Below are 25,494 nucleotides of genomic sequence, written 5' to 3'. Positions count from 1 at the left end.
CTGCCAGACAGGAAGCTGTTATCCAAATCTACCTCCAGACCTGTAATAACAAAAACATTTCTCTCAGCCTGTGTCTCCATTAACATGCTTTCCTTATTGCTTTTGCTTCTGGTGTTTATATTATCTCAAATGGAAGGGGGTTTTTTTTGTGATGTAGTAGGTACTAACCCAAAATGCTTATTTAAAATATTCAGTGCTGTAGTGTGCATCCCTGTGGTTTTGATTCAGAACCCCCTAGAGGTACTTATGCCCTGTAGCAGTCCTAGATGGCATGCACTCAGGACCTTCTAACTCAGTCTTCAGAGAAAAAGTAATTAGAAAAGTCTCAGTCTGGAGTAATATCAGTTGGTTTTTTTTCCATTTGGTCTTATAATGAGACCATAGGAAAAGTAAATTTGCCACAAACCACCCAAATGCAGGGCCCACATGCACTTGGAAAGCTGAGAACACCTTGAGAACTGTGTTATCCAGGCCATTTCAAATAGGGTGGCTGCACCAGAGTTCTGAGTTTGTTTGGTTCTGTACAGAGTGCAAGAGACACATAATTGCTGTTTCTTTGACTTTTTTTTTTAAAAAAATGAATTTCTGCGAATGCATGTGAACCCAGCAGCTGTGTGTGTAACAAACATTCCGTGGACATCATTACAACTAATTTATTTTACATTGTTTCTCTGGAATTTCCAAGTCCCACCAGAAGCTGTAGCTTATTAGAGTCACTTAGCATAGGCTTATGTAAACTATATTCAACGAGCTCTCTGTCTGGAATGAGGAAGATGTCCTCGTGGCCTGTGGGACTGCCTCATGTGCTCTTCCATTTTGCAAATTACAATTGAATATGTTTATTTAGGACACTTCTTAAATATTGAATATGGAATACTATTAAAAATGTTTTTCAAGTCACCTGAAAGGGCTTTCTTTTCAAGTAGCCTTCAAAAAGTTAAAATCACAGTCCTCAATACCATTCTTCCTTGGTTATTTTTTACCACAAATGCAGCAGAAAATTTACTTAAAAGTTTCTTAACTGTGTATCTAGCACTGGGAGAAAAAAAATATTTCTAGTGTAGATGAAAGAAGAGCGTGTTCTTAACATTCCTCTTAACATTAACATAAAAAGACAACATACTTTTTTTTTTCTTTTTTTTCTTTTCTGATGTCCAATGGAATAGTGGACTAGGGGAGATTTTGCTGGGTATGAGACCCAGTTCCACAGACTGAGGTGTCCTAGTGGGTGATGACATCAACATTGACTTCTGGGCATGCATATTCTCACAGGCAGCTACAGCACTCCTGCAGCTCATGGGAAAGAGGTCAGGCACAAAGTGTCAGGGTTTGTTCAAACGACAGATAAGTGCACCACTGAGGGCACACAGGAAACACTCAAGGTCCTCCTCCACAGACAAGATTGGCAGAGATGTTCCAGACAGTAAGCAGTAGGTAAAATTGGTGAGTTTGCATGACTTTCTCAATTCAAACAGTTAGGCAGCCAATAAAAGAAATACTGTTATTCATGAACTTAATTTGTAGCTGACTTCTGGTTCCAGAAGTTCTGCTGTGGAAAAGAAACTCAGGAAAACTGAAGTGTTATTTAACAGCCCAATAAGAAATGGGATACATAGCTGTCACAAAGGAGGACTTAATAGAGACATATTTCAATTCCTTCCTATATAGTATTTTATTATATGGGTTTTCTTTTCTATATTTGATTCCTTTTCATACTTTTTTCTGTCATATCTTTAATACATTTTTTCTATCTGGTCATTTTTGTAACTAGATATCACAATTCAGAGCTGCTGAAAATATTTCAGATCCATCCAAGTTCAGATCAAATTGGCCATCCCAAGGAGAACAGCCTAGTATAGCTTAGTCCTGCCTCAGCTTTGAACTCAGCTGAGGGAAACCAAACAGTTTTATAACCCATGCTGTTTTCTTGGAGCAACAATGCCTGGCTGAAAACAAGAGCATTTTTAGTAAAAGTTCTAAAAACTAAAGCTGGATTTTCTGGACATTCTGTGTTAAACTTTTAGTAAGTATAATCGCAGAACTTCACTGTTTATATTAGAGTATGACCCTTTCCCATATTTTACTTTATAGTGCCATACTACCTTGCCATGTGAGCCCGTGTTCTATACATACATATACAGTGGTCTGTGTTCATTGTGATAGGTTTGGAAGTTTTTCAAAATAATAAATGATTGGTTATGCAAACTTTCACGTTTTTCTGTATCTCATCTGATTATTTCCCATAAGTACATTCTGTCCTTTGTTGAAGACCACACATGAAAAATGTTATACTCAATACTTTTGTTTCATAAAACTGAGATACAAAAGAGTTTGGGTTTTCAAAATCAAATGTGAAAACGGATTATAACTATAAATATGGAATTGCTACCGCAGTGTCATAAAACAGTATAAAAGACTGTCAAACTTTCAGCACTTGAAAAGAAAGTCTTATTTTAAAAAATATTTCCATATGTTAATCAGATGTTCACACTACTTTACATATTTTGATGTTAAATCCACCCAGAGACAGATATTATTATGTTCAACCACCATGAAGTGGCATCAACTTTCTGGAAAAAACTGAAAGGGTACAAATGTGTCTTCATTATGTATGTGCTGAACGGAGGTTTGCTTTGTTAAACTGGCTTGGAACAGTTACAGTGCCAAGTGAGAGCCACATGAAGAAAGATGAATATGAGCAAAAATAAAACTAGAACAGAACTAAACCTAGTTCAGGGACTTTCAGAGGTTTTTCCAAATCTTGCAGAAGATTAATTCACTGATTAATAGCTAGTCAATAAGGGAGAAGGACAAGGGAAAAGTAATAGACATCAAAACAAAGAACAATAAAATAATTCCTTTTGTCCTATGACACTTCAGAGTGAAGATTTTCATACTAGAATTCTGCATCGAAGCCGCCCTCTAGTTTAAACTTATCCTTTTCATAGCTCCTACATTGTTGCTTTAATTTAAAATTCACTTTTCAAGAGGCATGTGGTCAAGGTCTACAGACAGAGATTACATACACTTTCCAGTACTATAAACCAGCAGAATTTTCTTCAAAACAGTAGAATATTCTTCAAGTGGAATCAGATATTCACAGGCATGGTCAAAACACGAAACACTTGTATCCTTACCTCAACGTCCTCTGCCGACCACTTTTGAGCAATAAACGGGTTAGAATCTGTCCAGTGTCTTTTTGCTGGGCTCTGTTTCTCCACAACATGGAGCCTCTCATCTTGGCTTTTTCTCCAGTTTTGTTTTGCTCTGAAGTTGGTGGAGTCCCTTTGATTTATAATGATAAGTGCCTTTCTTCTTCTTTCTGACTCCAAAGTCCTTTTATATGTGACTAACTTGGTCAATATGTCTTTAAAGTTCTTTGCTTTCCCACTGAGAACAATGTAATTGAGACAAACCCTACACTGCTGAAGACAACTTACAGAAAGATTAGTTTCTTGAGGTATTCCTCTGTTGGACATGGGCCCACTATACACTTATCTACTAATATCTCTTAGTAATAAATATACAGACATGGGTCACACTTTTCACCTATTGTAATGCAGGGAGTTTGGGGAGAAACACAGCAGCCAGTATAGTAGTTGTTAAAGATGCTTTAGTCTCAACTGCAGTTCAAAAGCTGTGCATATGTGGATTCCCCAGGCTGAAGCATCTTGTGCTACAAAAATGAACCCAGTGCTGCAGCCTTTGTCTATTGTTTGAATGTGGAAAAGGATAACATTGCTCCATGCTCTCCCTGGTTCGATATTACATACTTCAAGTAGTACTCTGTGTAGTAGTTTCTCCAGCTTTTCCTCACAGTTGCCAGATAGGAGTCATGCCATAGAGAAACTGGTGAAGGAGAGGGAGATAATAGTGAGTTGAGTGCTGCTTCCTAAGGAATGGAGAAATTCAAAACTGAACTTGCCTAAGGGTTGGAGTTTGGCTAAGAACAAAATCCATTTATATAAAAATCATGGTGCAAGACCTTTTTCAATTACCCGGAGGAACTAAGTGCATAATTTTGGGAAAATGATGTGGTCTCTTGGAGCTAAAAAGTTTTGGAGGTGTTGTAGACAAGTTCATGGGGCAGATTTAGCTTAACTGGCTTGCTGGGAATTTTCCATCTCTAAAGTCTGGCTGGACTACCACTTAGCTCCACCTCTACCCAGCTGTCAGAATAGCTCTTTGTGGCTATGGGGTGATATCAGTGTGAAATTAATGTGAAATGAAGAAGAGCAATAACTGAGCCTTTTCAGGCAGCTTGCCTAGTCCAAAGCAAGGGGAAGACATTAAAAAGGTTGCTAGGAACAGCAAGAATACCACACCCCAAACTATTTGTTTGCACTTTGAACCAGAGCATTACAGAGTAAATGCATGACTTATGCTGTAGCTTCATGTTGTCTCTAGGAAACCTTTCATAAAGTTAATGGATACAGCTGTCACCCTTCAAGACAAAGTGATCTTCTGAGTTTAACAGGAAGGCTATGGCTATCGCATTCAGCTTGAGTTCAGATTTTTAAAACAGTTCAAGCATCTTATTCCCAAATCCATTTTGCTGGACAGTAACATAAGCAGAAAGTATGAAACGGCTTCTGGAGCTAATGTCCAGATAGGCACTGTAACACAGTTAAAAACACAAAGAAACGTGGGTCCCAAACCCCAGTACATCAGGGAACAGTGAGGATAGAAGCTCGTGTGTTATGCATAAATTAGTGCTTTTACCTTATGAAATACGAACTACAAATTCATATTCTGAATGCAGACATATTTATCATTAGCAATAACACTAAAACCTTGAGTGGATCTTGCCCATTATAAATTCCTTTTTCTCTAGCAAGTTATCAGCTCTCACTCTCTCCAGCAAGGAAAACCCACTTGAAAAAAATGCGCTGTGTTTTGTTGTTTTGTGGGGGTTTTGTGGTTTTGTCTTTTTTTTTTTTTCATTTCAGGTGGTCTAACATGCAACATTCCTTCTTAGAAAAAAACCTTGCCTCACAACTAAAAGAGCGAATCAAGCAGGCTTATTTCCTCAGATCTTCACAGCTGTAGTGACTTTACTAATACAGCATGATTTCTAATTGTGATGGTGCTTTCAACAGAGAGGAGAAATTTCAGTCTGCTAGACTGGTTAGGGATACTACAGGGAATAGGAAAAAAGAGGAAGGTTTACTTCATGACCATCCCATCCCCAACACACACAATTATATCAGTTTCTAAATCTAAATTACTTTGTAAATCTTGAGTCTGGCTTTAGGGCTTGTTGCTGTAGGGATTCTTTTTTCTTAGCAGAATTTCTGATCCTTATCAGCATTCAACATTTCTGAGTAAAAGTCATTTTTCTTGAATGGGTCATGCAGCTTCACGGCTGCTTCTCAACCTGACAATAAGTAGAAATACTGAATGTTCTCTCTTTTCTCTTTTTTATGCTCAAAATGCTGAATGGAGGAATAGAGCTCCTTGTCAGTAAAAATGCAGTGGAACATACACACCACCTTGCACCTCAAATCAATTAAAACCATTTATTTTTTTTCTTAATGAAACTCCAGAAGTCTTCATTTAAAACTGACTAATCCAGCCTTCTTTTATGAATTAGCAACAATGTTTTTTAAAAGTTCAGTTCAGATTTTAATATTATTCACTTAAGGCGGATCTGAGACAATGAAGAAGCAAAGGAGATAACGTGTAGAGGAAATACCGTTCACTGGGATGAGCCGGGGTGGCAAAAGGAATAGGGTGAGAACTGCAGCAGTGAAAATGGTGGCTAAATGATACTGGTGTACAATTTAACTTGAAAACCCTCTCTCTAACACCATTTATTATTGTGTTCGGTTTTACATATAAAATAGGATTGTGCAGTTAGAGACTTCTTATCTGACCAGATACATCTACTGACAAAACAAGCAGAAACTGAGCAAATTGACAGCTGCTATTGTGGTTACTGGAACTTGTGAGCAATTTCCTCTTGTGAGGTAAGGTATTTTCATAGCACATAAAGTGAAATTACACTCACAGAAAAGAAATTGAGTTTAAGTTGACTATTACAATAAATGCTCATAGTTCTGAGGAAAGGTGACAGCACAATTTTCCTTTAAATACTTGTTTGTTATTTTGTTCATTGACCACATAACTATGGATATCTACCATCTGAAGAATTAGGAGTATTTACTGGGATTTCATAATCATTTAAATCCATCCTTAACAATAGTGTATAGTATCATAGTGACTAAATTCAAGGAGATCATTATGCTAATGTAAATCCAATTCCATGCAATGAATCCTACCATGTACTTAAAAGGCATCACTGACAACCTCTTCTAAAACTTCTTTGTATCTGCACAGTCTCAGTCTTCTCTTGGTATTCCTCCTCTTCTCTTTTTTGCTTCCTGTATTTTTCTTCAGCGTACAAAATCTAAGGACACTTGATATTCTTCCCTAAAGCCAGCGACAGATGAAGGCAGCTGCCGATAAAATGACTTGCTGAAACATCAGCTGTAGCCAGCAGTTGCAGCTTGTTGGAACACCACCATCTATACGCTTGAGAGACTTTTTGGAACTATACAGGACTATAGATGACTGCTAGGGGAGTCATAACATAAGACATGCAGATGTTCCGCCTTACTCCACCCAGTCACAGTTTATTTAGTACACTGAGTTATCTTAGCTTCTTAAGGAAGCAAGAAGTGATAATAAGCATTAAAATGCCATGAACCACTAGTTCACGACATGTGCTTCCCTCTTGGAGCAAAAATCCTGATGCCAGAAGGGCAAATGAACCACCAAGGTCCTACTTCAATGCAACATCTCAAAGAAAGAATACACAAGAGACTTTCTGTCCCTCAGAAAAGTGTTTATATCAAAGGAGAGTTAAAAAACCAAAACAACTGTGAATGACTAGCAAGAAACTGTTCACTGAAGTTATAGGAGGCCTGAAGGGCCTATGGAAAGTTTTACACATTACAGAAGCCATCATTTTATGTCCCCTAGCACAGTGGAACCGGAATATACTAACGGGGTAGAACATGTAAGGTGGATACATAGGAATGCTAGATTTTAAATATTGAAATAGGAATGCTGGACTCCACTCTCCTTCTCTTCTGCTGTAGCACTGCAAATGCCTACGTTCTCAGAGCTGCAGCCTGGGAAAAACAGAAGCCAAACAAGAAAAATATGGGAAAAATTATCTCTTGTGTGTTTTTTATAAAGGGCACAGAGTTTGAAGGCACAATAGAGAAAATCCAATATTATAAGGGAGGTCTGGAAAGCCTGTGTCTGTGTGAAGTTTGCCTTTTTGCAGTTCCCCAAATTAGACGATGGACAAATCTCTAGAATAGCAGTTCCCAGCTTCACCAAAAGTAGGTGGAAGGTAAAGCTGTTCAGCTCTATCGGGCTCCTCAGCTTGACATTGTGCATTCATCATCAGGAGTGAAGGAATAGTTTATTGCAACATCAAGTCATCAAGAGGCCCAAGACATTTCCCTTGGGAAGGGTCAAACTAATAGAATCTCAGGAGTACATAGGCAAAATGCAAAGGAATTGAGACATCCAAAAGAGTCCTTATTTCAGCACAAGATTGACTCACTCACCTCCGTGTATTAAAATACATCCATTTCCCGTTCAAACATCCCCTGCTTCAGATGGCAATTAATACTGGGAGCTAGACGCAAAAAAAATCAAAGGAATCTGAAATACTAGGAATCAAGTACCAAGAGCCAAAACTGCATCTTGAACCTGTTTAATCAAGTGCTACCTCATCTACCTCAACTTCATGAACACCACACTGTGACCCTTCAGTACCTGAGAAGCTCAGAGTGACAGAAACCACTATGGCATTCTAAAAGGACTCAGCGGTCAGAGTGTTTTCTCCCCAGCATCTCTGCTGTGGTCACCTGAAAATTGTTCAGGAGGCACTTTCAGGACCTCTGTAGTTGTAACTACCTTTCTAAAAGGGTCCACAGGGATTTCTTCTCTTCCTCCTTTTTTCACAAAATAGACAAGTGGCAATTAGAAAACCAAAGATAAGCCATTGTGCAGGTATCAGTGTCAGTTCTACATCTGTCATGTTAGAGAGAGAGGGTGACAGAGAGCAGGAATGAGTGCCCAGCATCAGAGATTAGGTGCTATGTGGTAGGACTAGGTGCCCAGTCTCATGATCATCTGCTGTTGGATAAGGGACTTACCTGGAGGACAGCCTGGATCTCTCACTTTGTGGAGAGAAATGGGTTAACCAGTGTAGAGCCAGATCAGTGGTTTATGTGACAAAAAGAGAAAGATATTCCAGATATCTTTTAGCAGAGCTTGATCCTTTTGGAAAGTGGTTACAAATTCTTACATTTTGTATAAGGATTCAGCAGCAGATATGAAGTGCCTACAAGTAAGGCACATAAAAGTACTAGCCTTAGACAGCTGTTATATATTTCTAGCATGCTGAGTTCCTCTTCTTTGTGCCAGGCTGACCTCCTACATTAATTCTAGCCTGATGTTTACTGTGCGCATTAGGTCATGTGTCTGTAAACAGACCTGTTATAAACTGCTGAAGTCATCACAGCTGAACAAATTAGCTGTCTAAACCAGTGTCCTCCATATTGCAACATTACTGAAATTCACTCAGATACTTTTTAACTGCCCTGTAATTAGAACATCGTCTGGTATGAAGAACATGGGAAAGTTAGCGATCAAGACATCCGCCACTGCAAAACTAAAACCATTAAATTGTGTCTGTTCTGCATAAAGTAAGCTTGCTTGAGTCTGCTCTCATGCTATTGACCACAAAGTGAGATCTGGGCTCAGATGTTTAGTGTAGGAACTGGATCAATTGTTTGAATTCCCAAAAGACCACAAGAGACAGAAGTGTCTCACAGAGAGACTTGGTTAAAATAGATCAGTCTTAATCAAAATTTTTGCATTGACAGGGTCATTGACAGGCCCACAGAATCACCTGCACAACCTGAGTAAATTTGGAGAAGGAAAAGACATGAAAATGAAAATAGCAATAAAACTAAAAAGCCTGAACTGGCAACTTAGTTGTACACAAATCAAATAAAGTACATCAATAACAAGCTTCTGGGATGGTTTGCAATAATTAGAACTAATGCTAAACTTATTTAGATTGCTGACACACACATGTCCTTACACAACATAGGCAGCAAGTGAATAGTTCAGAAGAGTATAGTGTGGGGAAGATTGTCCCTAGCACAAGAGTGTGGATGTAGATGTATAGAGCACTGCTGATAGTCTTTATATCATCAGTGCCAGCACACTTGGGTGACTGTTGTTCCCTCATGACCTATGGTTACCAGATGTGCAATAATTGTCTCATGGTAACCTTCCATCTCTGTCTTTGAACTGTTATTAATCATAAGTTTATTTTGAAAAGGTAGCTGATGAAACAGACAGGTTTCTCCTTCAAGATCAGCTAACCTCATGCAGATAGCTCTGCCAAGTGCCTTTTTCCTTTCACAAAAAATGCATCTAATTCATTCTTAAGATAGGAATATTTTCATGTTTTCTGGTCTTTAAATAAAAAGAAATTTTTCAATGTTCTATTACTTTCTTACTTTCCTGCTATTTTTCCTCCAATGCCATGTACATCGGTATTCTTTCCTCTCTAACCCTTTCAGTCAGTACCCTAAACCACTTCCATCCCAGTCCAGCGCCAAATGTTGGAGTAAAAATAGCTCAAAGTCCCTTTTGTCATGCAGGCAACAATGTCCATCAATTCTCTGACTTTACAGTTCAGTGTAGCCAACTGTTGGGCAGGCCTGAATCTAAATGCAAGTTTCACTGACTTCTCAGGATTTGGTAATAGTGTACCAAAATCAGACAGTCTTGAGTTTCTATTGTTGCCTTATCTCCTTCAGAGTTCAGCACAAAGGTGGCCTTGGTCACTAACAGGAACCAGATGACCTTCCCCTTTCACTGGTCTCTTATTGTGTTACTCTTTTGCAGTAAGGTCTCCATAAAAATGGCTGGAAAGACTATCCATAAAAGCCATATAATATGTAATGCCTAGTCCACAGATGCAGGCTATTGCAGCACTGTGTGGCTTTACAGGCTCTGATCTAACAAAATTCACATCATTTTGCAAGACTCATTCAAGGCCTCAACTTGAAGAAACTTTCCTTGGTAGGAGGGTTATTTTTTTTTTTGTGGTTTGGAATGAAAGACTTTCAGCTCCATCTGGCTATGGTCATTCTTTTCATCTTCTCATCTGGATAGTTTTTACAGTACAGGACAATGTGGTAGTTACTTTTTACATTTTAGTACTATGAATGCACATGATCCTGAGGATTTCTCTCTTTCAGCTTCTTTTCCCTTTCCATGAACATCTGTACCTGCATACTCAACAATGACACTGTATTTACACAGCCAGAATACAAACACATTTCATAACTGAAAACACTGTAAAAAGTGTTTCTGAGCAAAGCTGTGATTTATGTAAATGAAACTTAAGAAGTAATTTTCCCTTTCCCTGCTGATTAGTGCTTTTGTCTTGAAGCCTTCTGGCTTTGGGGCTTACATTCTGGTGTCAGCCTTCTGGGCTCTGAAAACAGCTGAATGGTTTCAGAACTTCAGTCAGGAAAAAAAAAATACAAACCCAAAGCCAAATCTCCACCCTATGCTTATTAAAACAATAAAATCAATGATAATGCAGAAATAAAGTGTTTACAGATTTTTTGCTGTATTACATTACCAGTCTTAAACATAAGCCTTTAATGAAGAAATACCACATTAATACGGCATCAGGAACCACTGAGGGATCAAAATGATGCAAGCACTCCTGGCACGGTCAAATCTTCCTTTAGAAAAGCAGCCTCAGTAGCTTAAATCTTGCAGTGCTTCCCTTCACAACCCATCACAGGTTCCATAATAAGTATGTACAACTAGCAACATAACCACAGCAGTGGAGAGACTGTGAAAGCTGAAGGAAGAATTCAGTCTGTTGGGGGGGTTAAGTAGATGTCATGAAAACCTCACAGAAAGGGTTATGGTTTTAGATGCCATAAATGAATTGTTCTATGAAAAATAAATTAAAGAATACATAAAGGATGAAATAATTCTTGAATTCATCCTCAGGTATATGTGACTTAGTCTAATATGCAATTATTAAATTACACTGGAAACCTTATTAATGGAAATTTATTAGGGATAGTCAAAAGGTGTGGAGACATAAGGCAACAGAGGCTTTGAATAAACATTCTATCAAGCCAAATCCTTGAAAAGAGGAATATAACAATATCAAGGTTAAATGTAATAGTAAAGGAGGCTAATATGACAGCCAGCCCACAGAAACAAAAACCATGTCCAACTAGAACAAAAAGAAATTTGCCTTGACTCTGGCAAGTTAGGTCTAAAACCATAACAACTGAAAAAGTATTTAAAAGAAGAAAAGCATGGACACTAGTAACAAAACTTCATACCTTTGCTCTCCTTCAATCTGCATGCTAGCTGGTGAGTTTTCATTTTCTGATAGATTCTAAGATGCCTTGAAAACAGACAAAATCATAATATGAAACAAATATGTATTTTGTATTATTCACCCTGTAATGAAACTTTCATATGATACAAAAAAATCAGATTAGTTCAAAACTATCCTGACTGAAAGTACTGCAAGAGGAGTTAACAATATTAGACACTAAACAACAGATGAAAACCAGGGTCAATACGAAGAAATGCACATGAGCAAAAGCAGATTTAATTGTATCTACACAATGAGAGGTTCTGAATTTATTGTGACCATATGACAGGCCTTCATCTACCCACAGCTATTGGATTATTGTACGTAATCCTCTGAAAATATCAACTCCATATTGAGGTCCAGTCAAAAAGGCAAATAGACTAGGACAAATATACTACTGAAGGACTAAGGAACATAGTAAACCTGCCTGTGCACTTCATTAATCTTCAGTGCACTCTCCTGAAAAGCACATGCAGTTCTGGTTGCACCAAAATCTGGTTACATCTGGTCCCTACCAAAAAGGACACAGTAAAATGTAGAAGTGCCAATGTTTTCTTTATAAGGAATGACTTCTCTGTTTGGAAAAGGGAGAACTAGTAGAGGGTGTGGTACAAGAACATAGGAAAAATTGGTTCAGAAGAGAGCTTAGGAAGTCTCTAGTCCAACCACCTATTCGAAGAGGATAACTTCTGGGGTTTATCCAGTCGGATCTTGAAAAACCTCCAATTATGGAAACTGCACAGCCTCTCTGGGCAGCCTCTCACACTGATCCACTGTCCTCATGGTATAAAAGCTTTTCCTTATTTCTCATGTGACAATTTCTTGTTTCACCATATGTCCATCCCCTCTTGTTCTCCAGTTGTGAAGAGCCTGGCTCTGTCTTCTTGATCACCACTTCTTAGGTATTGGAAGGTGGCTATTCAGATATACCTGAAACCTCATGTTCAGTCTTGGGTCAGTAAAATGTCTTCTTGGTGAAGACAGATAATGATCACCATGTTTTTCTCATAATACGAAAGGCAGCAAAAACATTTTTTTAAAGTTTAAACAAAAAGCTTATAAAAAAAAGATTAGCCACTTTTTTTCTCACCAGAAAATATATAGCTGTAGATGATGTATAATTGTAGACAATTTCAGACTTTGCAGAATTAAATGCCGTGTGATTTTGTTTCCTATAATAGAAATAGGCTTTTGAACCCACAATTCATGATGAAAGTCTATAGGAGCTTTAAACATGTCTTTGCAACATTTAGTTTAGGAATAACCTTTTTAAAAGACTACTAAATTCTGGGAAGGTTTGCAAGAGGAACTATCAGCCTAGACTTCCACGATCCTTGTATACTTTCCTGAATTATCTGTTATTTGTCATTGTTAAAAAGAGGGTGGTACTCTAACTCCAGACAGCAAGTCTCATGATACTCTCTGCCGCTACACATAGCAGTCAGAGCTGACAGACTTTAGAAAAATTGGCATAGGCTCACAGCCTGGGTCAACGCTCTACTCTACACTGAGTCCCTGTCAATGCCTGTCGGTTATTCACTCTTCCTTCTACTGAAGCAGCTTCTGGCTTCTGCTGGATTTTCCCCTCAAATATACACCCTTGAGCAGCTTAATGGGAAAATGGTAAACAACAACAGCTTGACTGTGTAAATAGAGAAATGAATGTTTAAAGAACACATCACTGCATTGGATCAACTGCAATGAAAATGCAGGGGTGAGCAGGAAATAAACTCGTTTTATGAGCTTTTGTTGTCGTCACGGATGCAGGGAAACACTCAAGTGTGCAAAAAGACGGAGTGCTTCTCTGAGAGACATTATATTTCCATATATAGTTGTATTTATTCGTTTGTCCTTAAGCCACCCACAGGAGTTTTTCAAAACAGAGGTCTGTTTCCATTCATGTTTCAGTGTTGTCTGCAGACAGCAGTGGAGTTACACTTTGTGACAGACAAACTTCAAAAGCTTTGGAGGTTCAAAGCTTGTATGGGCTTATCTGAATCTCTCAGGTCTGCAAATCTCATGGTATCAGCCTACATCTTGGTACTTCAAGCACTTCCTAGTGAAATGCCAGATGGAAACAGAGACATAGTTTGACTTCAGAGGGCCCAGGCGAAGATATGGATTCAAGCTCCTGATAGATTTAAGAGGGGGTTGGAGATGCGGTGAATGTTGGCAAAACCCATAGCCAGACACACACACAAGCTTTTTTGATTCTTCATGAGGATCCCAGAGTAGAAAAACATAGAAACTCAATTTCCACACATTAAAAAAAAAAAAAAAAGACGACATTTTATGTTCTTTTATTATTCTAATCCACTCCAAAATTCAACAATTTGGACAGATAACATTTGCAGTATTGCTTTTTTTACACAAAGAACAATGAAATAAACAGGAATATCACGAAACTCAATGCACTCTATCTCCCTCATCAGTGACTGGTGTTTCCTTATGTCATGAACTGCATTTTGCCAAGGAGATCTCTGCTTTCTTTCTGTTTATGTCATGCTCAACTATTCTGCAGTTGTTCTCCCATGTGCACATACCTATAACCTCCTAAACAATGTAGCATGACAGTAATGACCTGATGAAATGCCACTGCTTTAGCTTCTGGGTACCTCTTGAGCAGTATGAAACTTGGAGAAAAGTAAAACCAGTGGTGGTGATTATTTTGTCAAATGTAATCACTTCCATACTGACAGCTTAGCAATGAAACGTGCCTGTCTTAATAAAGTGTATTAGTTAAAGCCTTCTCTTTGATGAACAACAGCATAGAAACTTTGACTTACTAGTTCATGGTAATTTCTGGTTTCTCTGTTTTATAATTTTATCTTGCATAAATAACTTGTTGCAGCAACTAAGAAGATATTTTGTATATAAACGATTGCTAATTGAAAATCGATTGCAACATAACATCTAACATACCAGCTCCTTTAAGTAGATTTGGTATTGTAAATGACATATAGGATTTGGATAAAGTTAGTCTCAAACTTCATGATCGTCCCTCTTACTTCAGATTTTGACAGTGGTGGAGCTGCACTTGAAGCAAGTCTTGGCCAGTTCAGCAAGAGAATGTGTATTTTGGTATCTGTAATTCCCATGACATAGTTGTTTTGGACCCCTTTCATGTCACTTTGAATATGCTGAAGACTATGGTACAGATTTTATTAGTGATTAAAATAACTTTGCTGTGATGTAGATAAAATAGACACTTTCTACTTAATAACAATTTTTTCTAATATTTTTGTGTAGACGCAATTCTGTTGTCACTAACCATACTTCTAGCTGAAACTATTTTATCTATCATGCAATAAGTACAACAGGAATGTCTCCCTAATACCACATTTCTTCCCACTTAGTGGGCAAAGGTGGCAAAATATTAACTAAGCATACCATAAAAACATTTCTGTGGAGGTAAGGTGAGGAGATAATTTGTCTGAAAAGGGGGACTAGCATTTGGGTATCTGAAGAAAAGCAGACTTTTGAAATACTTAACTACAAAAAATTTACTAAAAAAACTTCAGTAAGACATTCTTGAAAGAAAATGTATATATATATTTGCAATAAAAATTATGTTTTTTCTTACATTAACAGTACAAGTTAAATTGCCAATAATAGAAAAATCAGAATTATGCAAGTAGACATAATTGAGTCAGCCTGTTTCAACAAGCCAAGCATACTCAGGTGATTCAGTGCGCTCTTCATACTTCCAGAAGAAGTATGGCTTTTCATTTCACAAATTTGTTTGGAGCCATCTTACACTATGACTGCTCACCATCAAAAAAAATGACAGAAAGCATGGCAGATTCAGTACACATTTCATCTTAAGCTCAGGGACCACAGCACAGAATGCATTAATCTAGCTCGTTTCCCAAAGACTGTACATAATATGCAGTTCATCTGACTCTCAGTAAAACACAATTTTGAGAGTTTGCCAGCTTCAGAATGTTCCTGGGAATAGTTTATCACTGGTGTTCTCCATTTCCTTTCTTGATCCTCTCCTTGAGATTCAGCCAAGCAAATGTTGGATAAATATATGATTGTTTCTAGTCCCAGCAACTAATCAGAAATAACTGGACCAGCTCTTGAAGAAATAAAACCCAGTGTCTGGCTCTTAATGTGTGGTTCTTAAACATAGAACTTTATCTTTAATAAACAGGCCAAGGGAATGTTTTTGTAGTTCATTTAGAGTACTTTTGTTGTTTTTTTATAAATATACATGCAATTAAGAAGCACCGTACTGGTTGTTTCCCCCCCACCCCACCCCCCCATATGCTAAATATTAATCTTCTTATTCCATAAAGGAGATACAGGCTATAATATATAATTTTTCAATTTTGAACAACCTTAGGATGCCTTTTATTCTGATGAGTAATGGAAATAGTAGGAAAAAAATGCTGAACAAAACAACCTAGTTCATATTTAATGCCTTAATATACCCCAGATTTTGATTCTACATAAGATGAAGCATAAAGAATACTTTCTTTTCATTAAAAAAAACATTGAAAATCCAAATCCAGGTTGTATTCTGTTTTTCGCTTTGACTGTCATCATACTTACTAATGTGAGCAGCATTCCCTAGCTGGCAGGGACTTTTAAACACAAATGTACTCTTGTGAGCTATACTGGTATCCTGGAAAGTAGAGTATATTATTTCTCTATTAAACAGTTGCAGCAGCATTGGAGGCACCGACAGTCAGTGTGCTTCTACCCTCAAGACCACCAGGAACAGAGAAAGAAATAAAAGGCATTTTCTGGAGTTATCTGTCTATTAAACTGCTACAGGACTGAACTTTCTGACTCCTCCTGAAGTGAGTGGCCTGCACTAAAGGCTTCTTTGGTTAAAGTCACTGACATAATATTAAAATGTTGTTAATTCAGAGTCCTTTCTCGTGATCACAATTTCAGTGACTAGCATCTTGCCTCGCTGGATAAAACTACATACCTTCTAGAAGTGTTCCTTCAGGGATCTTCTCATGGCACTTGTCCTCTAGAGAAGAGCGAGAGGAACAAACAGTTGACCATGTATTATTCCAAATAAAACATGTCTGAATGAACGCCACCCTTTTTCTCTTATTTACATGTCAATAATATAAAACTGTAGTAGATTCATTACACCTTTGTCCTTAATTTCTCTAGAAGCTGACTCAAACAACTTACAGTTGTATTGCCAATTAAATTATGCTCTTCATTGCAATAGTAAAAACCTGTGATGCAGTACTAGCAATCTTAACACCTTAGAGTGAAGAAATACTAAAGAAATTGTGCAAGTTTGCATTTCTATGGCTTTTAGGTGGATGAGGTAGATTCTGCTTGACAGTAACTCCCTGCATAGGTGATTGGTGGTCAAGTATGCACTCACTGATCCTTCAGGATCTCGTGGCTAGTGCTGGTTTGTAATATAGCTGATGGTACAAACATGCAACATTCTTGGGCTTTCCTTGTTCTGCTCCACTGTCAAAAGCTCTTGTCTCCCTTCTACTACCCCCAGGTTACGTTATTTAACAATAAAATGGCCAGGTATTTTCAAGTTTTCTTTCTCGGACTGAAATTTGTTTACCAAAGCATGTAATTAACTCAATGCCCTTTTCAAATATTCACATAACAAAAAAGCAGTGCATGCCTCTGTGGATTTCCTTGTGGTTACATTACACTCAGAGCCCTAGTAGAATTGTGGGCACTATGATAAAATGGAAATTTACTGAAAATGACAACTAAATGTTGGGTACATCCTACCCCCATGGCAACTTCTGTAAAGTGATTTCTAAATATTTTGTTATGCAGAGTTATTTATGGAGATTTCCACAGGATCTAGTACATGTCAGAGCAGAAGAGCTTGTAAATCAGTAATATTACGGCTGACCGTCTAGTTTTTCCTTCAGTATGTGCTCTTAGTATGTGTGTCAATTAGATTAAGCCTCATCTATTTGGACTTGACTACAACAAGTGACAGGAAAAAGTAAAGTTGCTGAGGTTTAATTTGAACAGACAGTAAAATAAAAGGAAAATAGAACTAATCCCAGGCATAACAATATAGCATATTACATATTTGCCTTGACTGTCCAATCAAGCCATGAAGCATGCACAAGATTCCTCTGACTTCCATTGCTCAGACTAATTTTACCCTCAGTTGTATTCAGAGGTTATTTGTTTTTTTGATACAGCGTGTCCCTGTTTGGAGAGCTTGTACAACTAGCCTCAAAGTCAGTATTATTATACTTTTTAAAGTTGAATGCATATATGGAAAACAGTCTCTCATAAGTGGTGCTGCAGTCTTTCAAGATTTTATGGCAAGTTTCATAACATTTCGCTGTTAACCTGAATCTCTTGTTGTGAGAGTCTTGGGATTCTAGAATAATCTTGTCCTTTTTTTTAATGATGTTTTCAGTCTGTAATGATTGCACAGAAAAACTTCAAAATGTAACCTGTTATTACAAAACACAAAAACTCAAAAATAGCCTCACCATAAAAATAAAAATATTTTTAGATATACAGTGTGCATTTCTTTAAAAAAATTATATATATAAAACTATTAAGTCAGATTCAAACCAGTCATTCTGAGCATTTGAGTTTGGCAATGTTGCAAATATTTCAATAGTAAAGTCAATATTTTTATCTAAACTTGATCCTTTATTACATCATTCCACTGGCTTCACGCTATATAATATGCTGGTTTCATACAGTGTCAGTTAGTTTATATCAGTTAACTAGGTGTTTATTATACACTCACTACCATAGTATCATTCTGAATACCAATGCACGCAGTGAAAGTTGCCATATTCTGGCATCCTTGCTTAGTTTTTCTGGTTCCTGTGCATTTCACTTTATAAAAACATATCAATAGGTGAAATTAAGGTCTGGTCTAAGCAAACATAAAGTCATTTTAGGATCAACAGGACAGTGGAATAGGACCTGTTTGCACCAAGGTGTAACCTTTTCTAATGTATTTATTTAAAATGAAAGTAATAGTAATGATACAAACTAGGAGTATCACAACCTTTGTCTTTCAAACTGCTTTGGTGACATTAATTACAGGAAGTAAAAATTAAGTGAATGTAATTCGGGGTATACAATCTGCAACTGAAAATAATATTTCACCACATAGAAATACATTCCACCACACAACGTTTCTTGGAATAGAAAACTTTAAATGTTAAACTTTTTTTTTCTGTCTTCATTGTAGTGGAGATATGATCTTCATTACAATTACTACTGCAGGCATTCGTGAAACAGCTCAAAAAGTATTAATATGTAAAAGTGGTAAAAAATAAATGTTATCATAGATTTACTTACCTCAGACTGAAAATGTTCAAGTCATCTAAAGACAAAGCCAGAATATACTGCCATTTAAAGTAAATAATAGTAATTTTTAAAAAAACATTTTAGCTTGTCAAACTAGCCACAAGACTCAGGAGACTACTGCTACTGCTTAGTGTATGCAACACATTAAATACATTTTTAAAATTATCCTTTTTATGAGCAAACTAAATGTCACAAATGTCCTCCTATAATTTGCTTGGTTTTATCTCTTACTCTCTACGGGTGCTTAAGGCTGGTTTTTAGCCTATCTCCTTTCATGACCCTTGAGACTCTTTATTTGCCTTACTGCAATAGAATCCTTCAAGATGAGAATCATAGATTATTCCTTCTTCTCTTGCCAGCTCTTCACCAATACCGTGGTGTTACTTTATTGGAGTTTCAGCTGCCACATTTACTGCTGCTTTACAAGTCACTCTCTGCACTGTGCTTAATCTCAGGTGTTCAGATGTCTTGCAAACGTACCACTGTCACCTCAGAAAGCTGCTTGTTTTGCTCCTGTTTTCCGTCTACCACTTCCCATATTTGCACCAAATACCAACGTTGTTATCCACCTTGTTTTCAAAAGTCACTCCCTCACTATCAGCTAATGCTTTCTCACTTTTCTCCCTCATACTCTCAACACTTTCCAGGACTCCCGATGCAGCATTGTGCCAAAATGCTTACCACTGTGCCTCACTCATCTATCCCCTAATGCATTTTTTTAAATGGCTGTCAAAGATTATTTATTTGCTTGCTTTCTTTCTCCCTATCTCCCTTGATTCTTTGCAGCTTTTCAGGCATATCTCCTTGTCTGTCGTCTTCCCCTTTACTCATTACATGTTCCTAAGTGGAAAGGGATCTTTAAAAACTTTAACTCCCAGAGTCCGCTCAAATTTCCTTTACCATTGTGCTGTAGAATTCGCTGCTTTCACAGTATTACCTAACCTACTCCAAAGTTCCTTTTCTCAGAAATTTTTCTTCCCACCTTACAATTACTTTAACTCTATTTCAGTTATTGTTAGCATGTTCTAATACTTCATTTTCTGAACTGATTAGATATATTTGCTTTTCAAATTGAGTGGCCAAGTTGTGATTGACTATTAAAATTGTAAGACTGTTGCTTCTGCCTTTCGTGATCATGTAAATGAAGAATCATCTCCAGTTCTAATACTTGTGCCCACTGCTTAAAAAATATCTAGTATCCACTAACTTCTTGACAGTTAAATTGTGTCATTAGCAGTGAAAAAAAGGTTGTAAGATTGGTTTAAGTGATTGATTATTTTTAAATTTGCTTTTATCTGTCCATGTCTAATAACATAGATGACAACATTCAATTCATATGTTGAAAAATTAGCTGAATTTTTAAGTGAAAATACTGCAGTACTGTATCTGAAAGACAAAATGTCATATTAATATAGAGAATGTTGAACAGATGTGAACAATTTCTCAACACTCAATGTAACTTTTAATTCCTCACATAGGAATTGACTGTTGCTAAGGCTTGGCAACATTATCCTGCCTCACAGTGTTCTGTCACAATGCACCATAAACCACAGTTTGGCACTACATTGCAGTGGTTTGCAATTATACATTTATCATGAAAGTGGTGTTTTGCTGTTGCTTTGGGTTTGCCTGTCTCATTCCACACTGCTCCATGGCTGTGAGGAGTATTCAGAAGTGAATAGATTTGCCTCAGCAGTGGAATGAAAACTCACTTTTTAATGACATTCTTTCATGCTCCAACTTGGCTTTGTTTGAGAATATCTGATACTTCCAGATGCATGTTAAAATGACACATGGGATACCATTTCAGCTGCGAACTAACAGCAAAATACAAGAAAGGTTCTCTGACTCTTGTTTAGAAGTTTAGAGAAATAATAGTTTGTCAATGGGGAATATCTATTATAGAACTAGTTAAGTAACGTGGTCTTATTTTGTAGACACACAAAAACTATAGGTGTCCAACAACTCCCCGCCTGTAGTAAAGTCACTGCTCTTTCAAATCAGATCCAGTGTTTATAAAAGTATTTTGGGGGCATAATAAAGCAAGGGTCAGCCATGTCAGATATTTTATTGCAGGGGCTGTCTGTCTTCAGTCAAGAAAAACAGCAATGCAAAACAGACACAAAGAAGCACGGTGCCGAAGCTGCAAGAAGTTTCTCAGATACAATGAATGCACAACTCACTCTTGTGCTAAAGAATTGAAGGATATTGTTAAAACTCCTTCAATTTGCATAAATCTGTGTAGCCATGTCAGTTAATTCATTGGATCCATTTCTCACTGCAGTACCAGTCAGTTCAAATGGCTCTCAACTTTCTTTGTAAACAAAATACAAACAGTAAATCTTTGAGCCACTGATCAGCTACAGAACTAGGAAAGCCACTCACATTTGCAATGTGTGCTCACAGACCAGAAAGCCAATTCTATCTTGGCCTGCATCAAACCAAGTGTGGTCAGAAGGTCAAGGGAGGTGACTGCCCGGCTCTGGTGAGACCTCACCTGGAGTTCTGCATCCAGCTCTGGAGTCCTCAGCACAGGAAAGACATGGACCTGTTGTGGAGGGTCCAGAGGAGGCCACCAAGATGATCAGAGGGCTGGAACACCTCTCCTACAAGGAAAGGCTGGGAGAGATGGGGCTGTTCAGCCTGGAGAAGAGAAAGGACACCTTATTGCAGCCTTTCTGTACTTAAAAAGGGGCCTATAAAAATGATGGGGACAGACTTTTTAGCAGAGCCTGTTGTGATAGGACAAGGGGTAATGGTTTTAAAGTAAAAGAGGGGAGATTCAGACTAGACATGAGGAAGAAATTTTTTACAATGAGGGTGGTGAAACACCGGCACAGGTTGCCCAGAGAGGTGGTAGATGCCCCATTCCTGGAAACATTCCAGGCCAGGCTGGACGGGGCTCTGAGCAACCTGATCTAGCTGAAGACGTCCCTGCCTATTGCAGGGGGGTTGGACAGAGACAGCCTTAGAAGGTACCTTCCAATCCAAACTATTCTATGATTCTATCTGACATAGAGGAATTTGAAATGACCACTGAAAGAGAAGCCTAAATTACCTAGCTTATTGCTTTTGAGAGCTGCTCTTGCTTCTTACAACTAATGGACTTGAGAAAAGAACATCTAAATGATAATTGACACTTAGTAATGCTTCCTTCAAAACCACAGAGAACTATCTACCACCCTATTCATCTGACAGAAGCATTCCACACCGAGATCTGTCCACCTACAGAGCCATCGCACAGCTTTTAGCCTTCCTTGGAGGAGAATGCTAAAAGGTACTTTTTCAAGTTCAATAGCTTGGATCTCTCGCAGTCAAGCCCAGACAAGATACAGTTCTGCTGGAATATACAGTCAACATTTTCTTGGCTTTGAACAAAAAAGTGTTTGTAGGCTGATACTATAAGATATCCTTGCAGGCTTTTTTCCAGCGAGTTTGCCATACTGTTGTCGCACATGCTAAATCTTATCAGCAAAATGGATTTTCATTCATCTGGATCAACTCACTTAGTAGCAGTCGAAGTCTGTCTCCCATCAACTTACCCAGCATTTCTTGCTCCCCAAACTGTCTAGCAGCCCAGCAGACTCCCTGGGATCACATACTCAAACACGCCTACTTTCCATAGCACATTTTGACTTCTGGAGTGTTCTTTAATAGCATGCTCTGCTTAGTGCTTTCCCCATACCATTGACTGCTGGTTTCTGCTAACATGTTTTTAATAACAGTACAGTATTCCATATTCTGGAACAGAAATACCACAACAATACAATACAAGTCAAAATCAAATGGTTCGTCAAGAGGCAATTTTGAGTTAAAAGCAGAGGCATACTGGCCTTTTCCTCTCAGCCTACTTGGGTGGCATCTTCCAGAGCCAAGGAGGCAGCCTGCTTTCCATTCAGGTAAAGAAATTCTCCTGCCGGCTTGAAAATTAAGAGATTCTTTGCAGTCTGGGCACCCAAGTGCATGACAGGATTATGAGATACCCAGCCACCCACATTGTCACAGAGTGGTTTTGTTTTTAAAAGACACAAACACTAGGATGAATTTTAAGGTGGAGAAGCACTGCACTTAAGTGGAAATGCACAAGGGGTTCTTTGCACACAAACACATATCCCACCAAAAAACAGCAACAAAATAAAGGCAGATGTAATTTTTTTTGGTCGTGTATAGTACAAGTATTTCCAAAACAAATAACCAATCATTAGTCCTCTCCACTCAGCTTCTGTATGTGTTGTCCGGCAGGGATAAGAATATCTAGTTACAATCTCACAGTCTGCAAGAATTTACTGGGGGGCGGAGGAGGACACAAAGCCAGCAAGGTGGCCCATTTTCTTCTCACGGTCTTTTTGCAAACTGAGCTCACAGAGCTGCCCATACTCACTTAAACAGTGGTGACAAATTGTGATGAAGTTGCACTTACATCTAAATCTACAGATTTCTCTCTGTTGCTTAAAATATTTATAGGTTCGTTCTTGTTGAGAGCTTGTCTCCAGGAAAGCAGAGACTCAGTTAAGAAACTGGCTAGTCTTGCTCCAAGACTTAAACTTCTTGCTGCTCCCAAGAACCTGAAACTGCCCCCTGGGCTTGACGATGCAATTTCCCAACTATCTGTATTTTAAAATGAAAATATGTTTGACTCATAGTCTGGGAAAAGGCCACATATGCCAAGGTGTCATACAGTCAGGGCAGGCTAAACCTTCCTTTCCTTCTCCCTCTTTCCTCTCTGCTCCCACTTCACACAACTCCTTCTCAGATAATGGTGGAGGTTGCTGAAGGTCCAGAAGCAGAAAAACTACCTTCAGCCTGGTAAAGAAACAGAAGAGAGATTCTAGTCCTGGAGCACTTCACCTCCTGAGGTCCTGTCATTCAGGAGCAGGTACTGTGCAGGCACCATTTCAAGCTGGCTTCAAACTTAATGGAACAATTATCTTATTGAAATTATTAAATTGTAACCAACTATGTCACCTTTCTGTAAAGTTCTACAGTTAGTTATTTCTTTGTACGAGTTATATTGTTGGACAGCTTTAAAATCAAGTTAAAAATAAAGACATCAGTAATGCTTAAATCATGATTTTGTATAATGGAAAATAAGAAAAAAATATTTTATTGTTTTATTTTAACTCAAAGCAGTAACATAGTTTCTTGGAAAATCAAAGACAGATTTTAAGAAACGATTAATGTCGAAGCTCATTACTTGGAGAACAATTAATAATTTCCTTGCATCAAATGAAATATTTAAATGAAATGAATGATTATGGGAAATCTCTTGACTAAACTGAAATATTGCCATCTGGTCTTCATTCTCCATATACTGTTTGTCAGTAAAAAAACCCAAAAAACCTCTCATACAGTGGAATAAAGCAGTGGTAAGTTGCTGATATTTATGTTAATCTTCTCCCTCTCAGGAATGTATGTACTTAGAACACAGCATCTTCTCATATATGTTCAGGCATCTCTTGTAACCTTCTTGGCACTTCAGGAACATTTTAGTGTAACAGAGCCAAAAGAAAGTTGTTTTTTTTATTTCAAAAGGAAAACAATTCAGATTCTCTGCTGTCACTGGTTCTATAAAACAGACAAAAGTATTTGTAGCATTGAATTGCACCACATCTTGGAATGTGTGTGCACAGAGAAAAGAGAGGTTTTAAACAAGAGGATGTCTCTGATAATTTGTCAGAGATCTCATGATGTGTGTAAAGAGGAGACAACTTTGCCATTCTGGGGGTCACATGCACACAGTATAAGCATGCACTCCCTCAGTAAAACATACTGGTAAATATATCCAGAATTACTGCATTATCCTTATTTAAACCATTTGTTTATGTAGTGTCTTAAATACAGAGTGCAAGGCACAAAGCTACATTTCACATCAACTGTTTCCTCGTTTCTTAGGATTCCATTTTAAAACTAAAGAAGCCCAACCTGGGCAGCTGTTCTGCTGTATTAGCTATGGTCACTGAGTGAGATCATCAGCTCTTTTCGGCAAGACAATGATAATGCAAGACATAACCATGACTAATTGTACCAAAAGGATGGTAGCCATGTTTCGAAACACTGACTAAAATGTACAGAGGAAGAAGCGTTGCCCAGAAAATAAGCCCTGGTAAGAGCATGAGACTGTCAGGTGAGACTTCGCAGGGTGCTGCTGGGTTTGTAGCATCTCTGAGGAATCTGCCTCATGTCTGCTCTGAATTGTAACTTCCTGTAAGCTTTTCTTGGAGAGCAAACTTTTCGCAATGGGAGCAGCATTTTTTTTCCCTATCATTTTATACAGCCCTTTCAGACCTCTCTCTCAGCTGCAAACAACACCCGGTGGTTTGCTAGGATATGTCGCAGCCTCTTTCCACGTCCCAGCTACAGACCCCTAGACTCTACACACCTGATGTGGTCAGGTCCCAGAGCAGAAGTGGGGCTACAGCAATGCTCAGTGGCCATGGGACAGACCACATTTCCCACCAGCCCTCGTGTCTCCACCGCTCTCCAGCATGGGGCTCCATGCTGTGACCCACCTCACCTGACACACAGGAGCATTTCAGTCATGGAGACATCAGTAGGCAGTGTTTCTTTATCACTTAAACCAATGCAGAGAACCTCATACATTCATTAAAAAAATGAAATTGAGATGTCTTATAAGCCGTCAGGTGACCCTCTGAATTGAAACCTGAAGGTTTAATATGACTTGTTTTCCTGGCCACAAATCCACCGAATTTAGTCTTTGGGAAGAGAAAATCTTGTCTTTG

This window comes from Caloenas nicobarica, chromosome 2, assembly GCF_036013445.1.
Source record: "Caloenas nicobarica isolate bCalNic1 chromosome 2, bCalNic1.hap1, whole genome shotgun sequence".
NCBI lineage: Eukaryota > Metazoa > Chordata > Aves > Columbiformes > Columbidae > Caloenas > Caloenas nicobarica.
This window is presented reverse-complemented; position numbering follows the sequence as displayed.